General features: G+C 35.3%; 1 protein-coding gene across 8 annotated transcripts in view; it reads left to right on the plus strand.

Moving 5' to 3' along the window:
- Window positions 1-14,803, plus strand: part of MEF2A (myocyte enhancer factor 2A) — a 178,506-nt gene that overhangs the window by 34,264 nt on the left and 129,439 nt on the right. The window contains exon 3 of one of the 8 annotated variants that reach the window (XM_079907386.1): window positions 2,792-2,829. The exons of the other annotated variants lie outside the window; for them this stretch is intronic. The gene's annotated coding sequence lies outside the window, so the exon portion shown is untranslated. The remainder of the gene's footprint in view (window positions 1-2,791; window positions 2,830-14,803) is intronic. 8 annotated transcript variants of the gene reach the window in all.

Below are 14,803 nucleotides of genomic sequence, written 5' to 3' on the forward strand. Positions count from 1 at the left end.
TGAATGTGTTACTGTCGATTTCCCCTTTTATGGTTGTCAGTATTTGCCTTATGTATTGAGGTGCACCTATGTTGGGTGCATAAATATTTACGTGTGTTTGTTTACATGGAGTTAATTTTTAAGCTCCTTTGTGATTTTTTTTGGACCTATATAATTTCCAAATATTTCCTAAACTTTCCAGATATTTTTCTCTAATAGGTTTTTAATTTAATTCTTTTGTGGTCCACAAACATATTTTGCTTTGTGGGTTTATTATAGAGTGCAGAATGTTGTCTGTATAAATGAATGTTTTGTGTGCACTTAAGAAGAATTGTATGCTGTTGAGTGGAGCTTTCTAAAAATATTAGGTCAAATTGATTGATAGTGTCGTCAAGATTTATCCCTTCTGATTTTCTATTTGTTTACAGTAATTGCTGAGAGAAAAGTCAACTTTAATTGTGGATTTGTCTGTTTCTCCTTTCACTTACTGGTTCATGTATTTTGAAGCTCTTTTAATAGGTGCATACATATCTTTTTTTAAAAATGTATTCTTGATGAATTGGGTCTTCTATCTTGTCCCTCTCTATCTCTGGTAATATGTTGCGAAGTCATTTCTGAAATAGCTTGTATAGTTTCTGACAAAGTCTGCTGTTATTTTTACTTTGTTGCCTCATATGTAAATTTTCTATTTTGTTTGACTGCTCTTCAGTCTTACAACTTTTTTAGTGACTATGATGTCACTTGATTATAAATGTGCCTTCATATGGTTTTCTCTGTGAAAATCCTGGTTAGTTTTTTTGAGTTTTTTTTTTTAAACCAAATTTAGAAACATATTGACCACTATTTTTTCAGATATCCCACTTATCCCAGGTGATATTTTGGAGGGGAGGGAATTTCAGTTATACTTTTGAGATTGTCTGTCTCAGCACTTAACTCCCCCTTTTTTTTCATTCTTTTTTTCCTCTGTTTTATTTGGATGGTTAATGTCATGTCTCAAGGTTCACTGGTTGTTTTTTCAATATATAATCTGTTCTTAATATCATCCAGTATGTTTTTTGTTTCTAATAATTACTTTTTATCTCTGGAAGTTTTATTTTTCATTTTTCTCCTCATCATATTCTTATTTTTCTTTACCTTTTCTAACATATAAAACTTATAATCATTGTTTTAATGTCTTCATCTGTTAATTCCATTAACTTTATCATTCCTGGTTCTCTATATTGATTGCCTATTATTATTATGGGCCACATTTCCTGCTTTTCATTGTTTGAATGCTGGACATTGTTGGGTATAGCGATTTTTTTGCACTTTTTATACAGTGTTGAACTTTGTTTTTGTACACGTTTAAGTTACTTGGTATCAGATGAATCCTTTTGAGGCTTTTTTTTTTAAAAGCTTTGTCAGCATTGGTCCAGAGTAGCTTTTATTGTGGGGTTAATTTGGTCATCCATTAAGGTTATGTTTTTCTGAGGGTTATAATCCATTTTGAGCATTATTCTCAATTCATTGTAATCCCAATGGATATTATAAAAAAATTTTATTAGTTTGTTTCTGTTTTGTGTTCTAAAGGAAATTTTGTGGTCTTCCCAAGAATAGCTTAGTCACGAAAAAGAAGATCAAATCAGAAGACTTTCTCTACTCAAAGCCTATAAATCTACAATAATTACTTTCATGAAATAATGTCACAAGGATAAACAAAAGAAATAAAGAGTCTGAAAGAGGGTCAGTTTGTACATGTGCACTTACTTTATGACAAAACTGGCACTTCAGAGTGGTAGGAAAAGAATTATTCAATAAATGATATTGGAACAATTGGTGATAAAGCAAAAATATGACTCATACTCTATACCATATGCAAAAACCAATTAAAGATTGATTTGTACATCTCAGCGTGAAAGGCAGAACTATAAAACTTTAGAAGCTAAATGTAAGGAGAACATGTTCATGATCTCTGGACAGGAAAATATTCTTAAAAAGAAATAAAATGTGCTGATATAAATAACACAGTTTATAAGTTTGATTACCTTAAAATTAAGAAACTTTGTCCTTGCAAAGTCACCATAAGAATAGAGAGGGAAAGCAGGGTGGAAGATGATATTTGCAACACATGTAACAGACAAAATGTAAATATCAGAATATTCAAAGCACTTCTGCACATCAGTGTGACAAAGACAAAAAATCCAATAGAAAAAGGGGTAAGAGACATAAAAAGGCACCTTCTGGTTTTTTTTGGCTGCATGACACAGCATGTGAAACTTCCCCGATGAGGGATTGAACTCACATCCGCTGCAGTGGAAATGCGGAGTCTTAACCAGTGGACCACCAGGGAAGTCCCTTAAAGGCACTTTCTAAAAGAAATACAAGTATTCAAGAAATATGTGAAAAAGGTGCTTAACTTCATTAGTAATCTGGGAAATACAAATTAAAACTGCAAAGAGGCTCCATAAAACACTAGAGTGTCTGAATTTAAAAAGTAGATTGACAGTACAAGTTTTGGAGAGGATGTTAAGTTATAGCAACTCAGTAAACACTGCTGGTAGGAATATATGTTACTACAACCGCTTTAGGAAACAGTTTGTTACTTGCTTACCCTGTGACCCAATAATTTCCTTCCATGAGTATACCCCTGAGAGTAGTGAATGAACATGTGTACCAAGAGATATGTTGATAATATTGGTGGCAGCAGTGTTTTAGTAGCTTCAGACTCAATTCAATATTCATCAACAGTTGATTGAATAAAATTGTGATATGTTTATATATATATATAACATATATATGTTTATATATATATTTATATCTGTTTATTTTATAGCAATAAAAATGGATGAACTACAGCTACATACTACACAGGTAACACAAATATGTTTCTCAATAGAAGCTAGAAACAAAAAAATTCATTATTTGTGATTCCACTTATGCAGAGTAAAATCAAAGCACATAAAAACACGTAAAATGTATACATTTCATGCTTGTGTATATTTTATGTTAACACCAAATATGCCAGTTCCTAATTGTATTGCATGCCTACCCATATTGCTATACTTCTTTTCACATTCATTTAGAAATCTTCTGATTCTGAATATAATGGTATATGCCAAATCATGTTTATCTTTATAAATAAAGATAAAGTTAGACCTAGAACAGCATTTATATACAGGTTTGATTCAGGTGATACAAGGTTAAAAGATTTAAATGCATTTAGTATTCGTAATAATATAGAGAATGGAGATGGTTTCTAGTAAGAATAATTCATCTTTTTACAGGATGCAATTATTGGCAAAGGTTTTTTTCCAGAAATCATTATGATCTGGGATAGGTATAAGAATCTACATTTTAAAAATGACAGAGTGCTAATATTGAAAGTGAGTTGGTGGTGGAGGACTAGAATCTCATTCTCATTTTCACACCTTGCCTTGATGTGTCCTTTATTTTTTCTGTGTGTCCCATGTGAAGACGACATTGCTCTTATGTATGTGTAATTAATCTGGGAATGAAAGGTCATGAATGGATGGGATTTAGTCTTAATAAGGGCAGTTTACAAAATATCCTTTTTAATAATAATTTTAATAATATGGTGCTTATCTCTAAGGAGCCCAAGGTGCCCTGTGGTTATATCCTCATAATTTCCTGCAAGAGTTTCAGCTATATTCTTGCTCCACTTTGTACAACTGATTTGAGGTAGTGAAGATGTGAGTCACTAAAAGTCACATGGCAATTCATTGGTATATCTAGAAATAAAATACACATTTTATAGGCTGGTCATTCTAATAAAAATTTCAGTTATAATGTCTTTTTAGTCAGTAGTTTGGATTATTTATCATGATTAATAATTTGTATCATTTAAAAATGTGTGTCTTTAAGGAAACACAATTAAAAAAAAATCTTCAAACTCCCTGTACAATTAAATGAAAGGAGCGATAGTGACCTTAAAAAAATTACTTCTAGTTTCCGTCAAATTTATTTAATACATAATTTTTCACACTATATATGTTGTGTAAAATAAGTTGTATATTTCTCTATTAGGAATAGGTTCTTAACAATATACCCCTAAGCTCTCCTCTAATTTTTTAGCATTCAGCTTTAAAATGTCTCTAATCTGAATATATAACCAGTTATTAATCAGAGAAATCCAAATGAACTAGAAGGATACTATTTTAGAAGTTTAGATGATTTCTCCCCTCCCCTGAACCTATTTATGTTTTGCTATATTAACGATTTTACCTAAAACATTCAAAATAAACTCACAGTGAGAAGTGATATTTTGGAGTTAATGATTTTAGGAAGGGTACCAATATTTAGTATTTCAGTTGTCCTAATTTTTCTAAGAACTAGTTGTTTGGATGTGTTACAGCCAAGTCACAGCTAGCCCTTGCAAACTTAGAAAAAGGCTCTTCTCCCAATTTTAGGTGGATGCTGCCCTCTGTTAGGGTTCAGGGTTTAGAGAGTGGAGAACAAACTGGATTCAGTCCCCACTTGCCTTCTCTTGGCCCTATGCCCATGTGCAGGTGCAACCTCCACCATTGTTCAAAGTGCCTTGAGTCATAATGATTTCTTGCCTTTCTTTTGATAGACTTATATCATTTAAATTGTTTTTCAGGCCAGAATATCTATCATGATACCCATGAATTTGTTAGGCAGTCCCTTTTGTAGTTAGTATGGGATTATTTTCTCAGTGATATCTATGTTTCATACTTTTATTGATCATATGTTAATGTTTTTGAATTTTACCTAAAATTTATAACCAAATATAAGTCAGAGCTTTATAAAATTAAGTGTAATTGTTTGTAGGGTATGTTCTGCCTTTATGAAAGTTATATAATACAGAAAAACTGTTTTCAAGTAATAGCTATAAGTTCAAAGTAAAGTTTGTTTTCCTTATTGAATCATATCTTTAAATACTGAGTAGTAGCCATCATTAAGTTCATACAACATATTGTATTTTAAAAATGTGTAATTAGATATAGCATGTGTAATTCTGGCTGAAATGGAATGCTTTGGTCATTTTCCATAAAACAATAGTTAAATGATAGTCTTAAATTAATTTAGAATTTGAATTTCTGCCTGGATTTAATTGTTTGTAAACAGTAATAAAAATATCCTATTTTACAGTGAAGAAAAATGTTCTTGTATTAAAAGTAACTGAAAGATAAATCTGTAAGAGCAAAGAATCTCTAATCACATTGAAAATTACAGTAAGATAGTCTCCCTCAAGTTCATGCGACTAAGAGAATAGCGGTTATTTTGTTTATATAGTTAATAAGGGAATGCAAGACATCATTTGTGACTGTGTGTATGTGTGTGCACACATGTGTGTGCATAAGGTAGTTGCATTGCCCAGTACTGAAATTGGGATTAAAATTATTTGGCATTGCTTGATTCTGATTTTTTAAGATCTTTTAGCAAAGTGGATGGCTATTAGGGTTTCTTGCTTATTTAGATCAATTTTTTTTCCCCTTGTAGTAGATAAAAATTAGAGGACCCAAGGCAATTCGTGTTTAACTGCAATTAAAAAAAATTAACAACATGCTACTAAAAAACCAATGGGTCAACAGTGAAATCAAAGAGGAAATCAGAAAATACCTTGAGACAAATGACAATGAAAACAGAACATTACAAAATCCATGGGATGCAGCAAAAGTAGTTCAAGGAGGGAAGTTCATAGTAATATAGACCTTCCCCAAGAAACAAGAAAAATCTCAAACAACCCAACCTACCACATAAAAGAATTAGAAAAAGAAGAAACAAAACCCAGAGTCAGTAGAAGGAAGGAAATATGAGAGGGGAAATAAATAAAATAGAGATCAAAAAGCAGTAGAAAAGATCAATAAAACCATGAGCTGGTGTTTTGAAAGGGTAAACAAAATTGACAAGCATCTAGCTAGGGTCACCAAGAAAAGAGAGAGAACCCAAAGAAACAAAATAAGAAATGAAAGAAGAGGAATAACAACCAATACTGCAGAAATACAAAAAACCGTAAGAGAATACTGTGAACAATTATATGCCAACAAATTGGACAACCTGGAAGAAATGAACAATTTTCTAGAAACATACAACCTACCAAAACTGAATCAAGAAGAAATAGATCATTTGAATGGAGTGAATACTGGAAGTGAAATATAATATGTAATTTAAAAAAACTCCCTGCAAGCAGAAGTCCAGGACCAGATGGCTTCATTGGGAAATTCTACCAAACATACAAAGAAGGACTTATACCAATCTTTCTTCCAAAAGATTGAATATGAGGGAACACTCCCAGAGTCATCCTATGAAGCCACCATCACCCTGATATCAAAACCAAAGAAACTACCAAAAAAGAAAATTACAGGCTAGTGTCTTTGGTGAATGTAGATGCAAAAATTCTCAACAAGATATTAGCAACTTGAATCCAACAATACATAAAAAAGATCATATACCACAATGAAGTTGGATTCGTCCCAGGGTCACAAGGATGGTTCAGCATACACAAATCAATCAATGTGATACACCACATTAACAAAAGACAAAAACCACATGATTATCTCAATAGATGCAGAAAAATTATTTGATAAAACTCAACATCCATTCACGATAAAAACTCCCATCAAAGTGAGTATAGAGGGAACATATCTCAACATAATAAAAGCCGTTTATGACAAACCCACAGCCAACATAATACTCAATGGTGAAAAGCTGAAAGCCTTCTTCCTAAATTCTGGAGCAAGACAAGGATGCCCACCCTCACCACTTCTTTTCAGCGTAGTATGGGAAGTCCTAGCCACAGCAATCAGACAAGAAAAGGCAATAAAAGGTATGCAAATTGGAAGGGAAGAGGTAAAATTGTCATTATATGCAGATAACATGATACTCTACATAGCAAACCCTAAAGACTCCACATAAAAACTAATATATGAAATCAGCAAGGTAACAGGATACAAGATTAATATACAGAAATCTGTTGCATTTCTTTACACTAACAATGCAATATCAGAAAGAAAGTTAAAAAAAAATCCCATTTAAAATCATGTCAAAAATACCTAGGCACATATCTAACCAAGGAGGTGAAAGACCTATGTGCTAAAAACTGTAAAACATTGATAAAGAAAATTGAAGACAATTCACAGAGATGGAAAGATATCCCATGTTCTTGGATTGGAAGAATGAATATTATTAAAATGGCCATACTACCCAAAGTAATCTACAGATTTAATACAATCCCCATCAAAAATACCCATGACATTTTTTCACAGAACTAGAACAAATAATCCCCAAATTTGTATGGAACTATAAAAGACAAAGAATTGCCAAAGCAATCCTGAGGCAAAAGAACAAAGCTGGAGACATAACCCTCACAGACTTCAGAAAGTACTACGTAGCTATGGTAATCAAAATAGCATGGTATTGGCACAAAAATAGACATATAGATCAATGGAACAGAATAGAGAGCCTAGAAATAAACCCACACACCTATAGTCAATCTTTGACAGAGAAGGCAAGAATATACAATGGAGAAAAAACAGTCTCTTCAATCAGTGGTTTTGGGAAAGCTGGACAGCCACATGTAAGTCAATGAAGTTAGAACACACCCTTACACCATGCACAAAAATAAACTCAAAATGGGTTAGAGACGTAAATATAAGACATGTCACCATAAGACTCCTAGAAGAGAACATAGGCAAAACATTCTCTGACATAAATCGTAGCAATATTTTCTTAGATCAGTCTCCCAAAGTAAAAGAAATAATAACAGAAATAAACAAATGAGACCTAATCAAACTTAAAAGCTTTTGTGCAGCAAAGGAAATCATCATCAAAACAAAAAGACAACCTACAGAAGGGGAGAAAATATTTTTAAGAGATGTGACCGACGGGCTTAATTTCCAAAATATGCAAACAGCTTATAAAATACAGTATCCAAAAAGAAAACCAACTCAAATCAAAAATAGGCAGAAGACCTAAGTAGACATTTCACCAAAGGAGATATACAGATGTCCAACAGGCACATGAAAAGATGCTCAACTTTGCTAATTATTAGAGAAATGCAAATCAAAACCACAGTAAGGTATCACCTCACACTGGTTATAATGGCTATCATCAAAAAGTCTACAAATAATAAATGCTGGAGAGGGTATAGAGAAAAGGGAACCTTGCTACACTGTTGATGGGAATGTAAATTGGTACAGCCACTATGGAGAACAGCATGGGTGTTCCTTAAAAAACCAAAAATAGAGCTACCATAGGATCTCGCAATCCCATTCCTGGGTGTATATCTGGAAAAGATAAAAACTCGTAATTCGAAAAGATACATGCACCCCAGTGTTCATAGTAGCACTATTCACAATAGCCAAGACATGGAAGCAACCTAAGTGTCAAATGGATAAAGAAGATGGGTGTGTGTGTCTGTGTGTGTGTGTATACACACACACACACAAAATGGAATATTTCTCACCCATAAAAAAGAATGAAGTATTGCCATTTGCAGCAACATGGATGGACCTAGAGAATATCATACTAAGTGAGGTATGTCAGACAGAGAAAGACAAATATTTATATATGGAATCTAAAAAATAGTGCAAATGAATTTATTTACAAAACAGAAACAGACTCACAGACATAGAAAACAAACTTATGGTTACCAAAGGGGAAAGGGGTGGGGAGGGATAAATTAGGAGTCTGGGATTAACAGATGCACGCTACTGTATATAAAATAGGTAAACAGTAAGGATTTACTTTATAGTACAGGGAACGATATTCAGTGTCTTAAAATAACCTATAATGGAAAATAATATGAAAATCATGTGTGTATATATATATATATATGTATGTGTAGATATATAACTGAACCACTTTTCTGTACACCTGAAACTAATACAATATTGTAAATCAACTATACTTCGATAAAAAAACTTAAAAAATAAATATAATAAACTTCTGATTACTCTTTTTAAAATGTCATTCTACATTTTTGAAGTCAAGAATCATAGAGTGAAAGCAGTGATATCCATAAGTGAAATTAAGAAAGCAGTTCTATTTATAATAGCATCAAAAGAATAAAGTACTTAGGAATAAATTTAACAAAAGAAGTGCAATACCTGTACTCTGAAAACTAGAAAACATTGTTGAAAGAATCTAAAGGCAACCTAAGTAAATGGAAGACATACAGTGTTTATGAATTAGAAGACTTACTACTATTAAGATTTCAGTACTCCCCAAACAAATTCAGGGCAATCCATATCAAAATGTTAGCTGGATGTTTTTGCAGAAATTGACAAGCTGATCTTAAAGTTCACGTGAAAATTCAAGATACCTTGAATAGCCAAAAACCAGTCTTTAAAAATAATAAAGTTGGAGGATTCCCATTTCCTGATCTCAGAACTTAACTACAAAGCTATGGTAATCAAGACATTTTGCTACTAGTGTAGGGATATACATACAGATTAATGGAGTAGAATTGAGAGTCTAGAAATAACCCATACAATTTATGGTGAATTGGTTTTTTTGGAGGGGGGTCTGGAGATTTTTATTTCATAAGTTTTTTTAGTTACAAAATCAATTTCTTTAATAGATACAGAGTTACTCAAATAATCTCTTTGATCTGTTTTGAGTTTTTGTTTTTGAAGAATGAATCAATTTGCTCCAAAGGTGTAGAATTTATGTGTGAAGCATTGTTTCTAGTAGTCCCTTATTTTCCCTTTAATGTCTTAGGGGTCTGTAGTGATATTTTCTCCTTCATTTCTGATATTGTATCTTCTCCCTTAGTTTGTCAGTCTTATAAGAGATTTATCAATTTATTGGTCTTTTCAGAGAAACCGTTTTTCATTTCATTGATTTTCTCTATTTTTTTCCCTTTTCAATTTCATTTACTTCTACTCTTATATCTTCTTTCTTTCTTTGCTTTGGGTTTATTTTGCTCTTATTTTTCTAGTTTCTTAGATTGGCAGCTATGATTGTTAATTTGAGACATTTTTACTTTCTAATGTAAGCCTGTGAAGTTGTACATTTCCTTCTAAGCACTGCTTTAGCTGCATCCCACATATTTTGCTATGTTCTACTTCATTTTTGACCAGTTAAAAACGTTTTCTAATTTCCCTTCATTCATGAATTATTCTGACTTGTATGGTTTATTTCCCAAGTATTTGGAGATTTTTTTGTTACAGATTTTAGTTTTAGTGGGACACCTAGATATACACATGTAAATGAACAAAGTTGTTTCCTAGCTTTACACCATATACAAAAATTGGCTCAAAGTGGATCAAAGACTTAAATGTAAGAGCTAAAACCATGTAAACTTAAGTTTTCAAGACCTTGAATGAGGCAGTGGTTTCTTAGATATGACACCAAAAACGCAAGCAACCAAAGAAGAAATAAGACATACTGAACTTCGTCAAAATTAAAAACTTTATCCTTCTGGGGACACTGTCAAGATAGTGAAAAAACAGCCTGCTGAATGGGAGAATATATTTGCAAATCATATTTCTGATAAGGGTCTAGTATCCAGAGTATATAAAGAACTCTTACAAGGTAACAATGACAAGCCAAATAACCCAATTTACGAAAGGATTTGAAATATACGTTTCTCCAAAGAAGATATGCAAATGGCCAATAGGCTCATGAAAAGATGCTTTATATCATTAGTCATTAGAGAAATGCAAATGAAAACTACATTGAGATACCACTTCACATCTACTAGGGTAGTTGTAATAAAAAAGACAATAACAAGTGTTGATGAGGGTGTCTGAAATTGGAACCGTTGTACATTACTGGTAGGATGGCAAAATGGTTCAGACCCCTTGGAGCACAGCCTGGTGGTTCCTCAAAAAGTTAAACATAAAGTTACCACGTGACCCAGCAATTCTCGTAGGCATATACCCAAGAGAATTGAAAACATATCCACACAAAAATCTGCATACCACTGTTCATAGCAGTTAATAGTTAACTAATGGAAGCAACCAAATATCCATCAACTATTGAATGAATAAATAAAATGTGGTATATCCATAAAATACAACATTATTCAGCCAAAAAAGGAATGAGGTACTGATAATACTTAACATAGATGAGCCTTGAAAACATTATGCTAAGTGAAAGAAGCCAGACACAAAGGGCTGCATATTGTCTGATTTCATTTTATGAGATGCCTCAAATAGGCAAATCTGTAGAGTCAGAAAGTAGATAAGTAATTTTCAGGAGTTGGGGAGAGGAAGGAATGGGGATTGATAGCTAATGGGCATTGGGCTTCTTTTTAGGATGATAAAAATGTTCTGGAATTATATTAGGGATGGTTGCAAAAAAAAAACCCAACAATGAACTCTGAATTGTACACTTCTAAAAAGGTGATCTTAATGGCACACATCAATTATAACAATTAAAAATCACCTAGAAATGAAAACAGTGGCCTACTTCTGATATAAGTTATCATCAAACCAGGATATCCTTGAGAGTGAGGAGTCTCGCTTAATAATTATACCCATACAATAAACATAAAGCTGGCTGTCCCAGGTACACCAGAGTGTATGTTCTCCCTGCTTCTTGGTGTGTTTAAGCTATTTTCTTTCTCACATAGAAGACAGAGATATAAAATTTTTCTTGTCCTTCATTATCGAATGTGGAAAAAGAAAAAGACTAAGACAGCCATGTTATTCAAGGAAATAGAGAAGGTATTTCTCTATGGAAATGAATGTAAATGTGTGTATGAAGTGCAATGTGTAGCTATAATACAATTAGATCTTTATTCATTTATATGATTTTGTCACTTAACTGTCACACATAACCAACCAGTGTTTGAATGAATAAGAAGTTTAGTGCTGTAACATAATAAAACAGTTGCTCTGAGCTAGGGATGTGCATCATAATAATATGTGGAGCTTTGAAAAATTACTCTTGCTTGGACATCAGTCTCAATTATGATTTGATAGTTTTATTGTGGGGCCAGGGTAAGTTCATGCATGCAAAATATATGTTATAGCTGCTCAGTTGAATTTAGTATCCATTTAATTTGAGAGCCACTGCATTAAATCAGAGTTTTATTGATTCATTTATTGAAATATATAGTTATTACTGTTTGGTGGATAAATAGGAAACAGCTGTAGGACCTGAGAGAACCTTAGTCTAAACAATACCCACCTACCTTTTTCCCACCCAGGGCTAGCCCTGTTGGTAATCCAGAAATTGTGATTCCTCTACTCCTCCAAGAACAGAGATTGGGAGGAATCTTATTTATTTATTTATTTAGGTTACATTGAAGCACGAGCAGTAGTGGGAAGTAGGTAGAGGCTCAAGTTCCTTTGCAAATGCTTGAAACTTATATCCTTGGCAGACAGGGAAGGGTATTTTCATCACTGTGTGGAATAGGAGGGATTGGAAGATGGAGACCTTGTAGGAGGTCAGAACTCTTTCATTTAGCTGATAACTGCCCACAGCCTTTGTTTTTTGACAGCCCATTTTAGCACCAGATAAATTGCCCTCTGATGGTGGAATTGGGGGAGGACATAGTGTAATGTTGTGGTTTCTCTTGTATAGCCACACATAGTTTAGAAGACATTATCTTAATGCTAGACTCATGAAATTGGAGTTGCGTTGCTCCTTGAAGATTTTGCAGTTTAGCTTATTTAGTGATGGATCATATATGTACAAAAATGTCCCCATGACATTTTTAATTGATAGCCTTTCTTCAGCCACTGCTTAAATTGTCCTACTGGTGATGCTATACTGTTATACTACACATGGCATTAGAGCCAAAATTTTAACTCTGCCTCCTTGTGCTGACTTTGGATGAGAGCTAACCGTTTTGGCCTCAGTTGCTTCACCCTAGAAATGGAGCAAATGCTAACTACCTCACAGGATGATTGTGACTACTAAATGAGGTACTGTACATTAATTTCTGACACAGCTGTTGGTACATGTAGACATTGGATAAATGTTAGTGACCTGTAAGTAGTTCAGTGAAGAACAGCTGACTGCCTTCAAAAGGTTGGCTTTTAGAGAGTTTTCACAGCCTGGGGCCTGAAATCTTTCTTACACTTTGATTTATTGCTTCCATTTGTTAACTTAGCAATTGTTTGTTAACCATCTGTTTTTGGGCTAGGCACTTCGGTAGCTTCCGAGGTTTTAAGGGCAAATGCAGCAGACTTAATCCTCTCCCTCCCTGAGCTTACAGTCTGGCAGGGGGAAAAAGAAATTAAACATTCATTTGTACAAGTAACTTATTTGTGGTAAATGCCATAAAACAGAAGTACAGAGAGCCACAGAGGAGAGCGCAGCAACAGGGATGCAGAGGGAAAAGCAGAGAGATTCCCGCACAGAGGATCGGTGCCGACCGGCACTCACCAGCCCAAGAGGCTTGTCTGCTCGCCCGCCGGGACAGGCGGGGGCTGGGAGCTGAGGCTCAGGCTTCGGTAGATGCAGGGAGAGGACTGGGGTTGGCAGTGTGAAAACAGCGTGAAGTGCACCATGGCTAGCCAGGAGGGAGTCCGGGAAAAAGTATGGACCTGCCGAAGAGATAAGAGACTTTTCCTTGCCTCTTTGTTTCCTGGTGCTCGAAGAGCACTGCTTAAAGCAGCTCCAGAGACAGGCGGAAGCCGCAGCTATCATGGCGGACCCCAGAGAGGGGCACGAGTTTCTAAGGCTGCTGCTGCCGCCACCAACAAGACTGTGTACGAGCACAGGTCACTATCCACACTTCCCTTCCCTATCCACACCTCCCCTCCCAGGAGCCTGTGCAGCCCACCACTGCCAGGGTCCCGTGATCCAGGGACAACTTCCCCAGGAGAACGCATGGCGCGCCTCAGGCTGGTGCAATGTCCTGCTGGCCTCTGATGCCGCTGGCTCGCCCTGCATCCATAACCCTCCCTCCAGCCGGGCTGAGTGAGCCAGAGCCCCAGAATCAGCTGCTTCTTTAACCCTGTCCTGTCTGAGCAAAGAACAGACGCCCTCAGATGACCTACACGCAGAGGCGGGTCCACATCCAAAGCTGAGCCACAGGAGCTGTGGGAACAAAGAAGACAAAGGGAAATTTCTCCCAGCAGCCTCAGGAGCAGTGGATTAAAGCTCCACAATCAACTTGAGGTACCCTGCATCTGTGGAATACCTGAATAGACAACGAATCATCCCAAATTGAGGAGGTGGATTTTGGGAGCAAGCTATATTATTTCTTCCCCTTTTTCCTCTTTTTGTGAGTGTGTATGTGTATGCTTCTGTGTGAGATTTTGTCTGTATAGCTTTGCTTTCACCATTTGTCCTAGGGTTCAGTCCGTCTGTTTTTTTTTTTTACCTTTAAAAATTCTTTTCTTAATAATTATTTTTTATTTTCATAACTTATTTTATCATACTTTATTTTAGTTGATCCTCTTTCTTTCTTTCTTTCTTTCTTCTTCCTTCCTTTCTTTTCTCTCCCTTTTATTCTGAGCCGTGTGGAGGACAGGCTCTTGGTGCTCCAGCCAGGCATCATGGGTGTGCCACTGAGGTGGGAGAGCCAACTTCAGGACATTGGTCCACAAGAGACCTCCCAGCTCCACGTAATATCAAACGGCAAAAATCTCCCAGAGATCTCCATCTCAATGCCAAGACCCAGCTTCACTCAACGTCCAGCAAGATACAGGGCTGGACACCCTGTGCCACGCAACTAGCAAGACAGGAACACAGCCCCATCCATTAGCAGAGAGGCTGCCTAAAATCATAAGGCCACAGACACCCCAAAACACACCACCAGACGTAGACCGGCCCACCAGAAAGACAAGATCAGCCTCATCCACCAGAACACAGGCACTAGTCCCATCCACCAGGAAGCCTACACAACCCACTGAAACAACCTTAGCCACTGGGGATAGACACCAAAAACAATTGGAACTAT

Source organism: Stenella coeruleoalba, assembly GCF_951394435.1.
Source record: "Stenella coeruleoalba genome assembly, chromosome: 2".
NCBI classification, from domain to species: domain Eukaryota; kingdom Metazoa; phylum Chordata; class Mammalia; order Artiodactyla; family Delphinidae; genus Stenella; species Stenella coeruleoalba.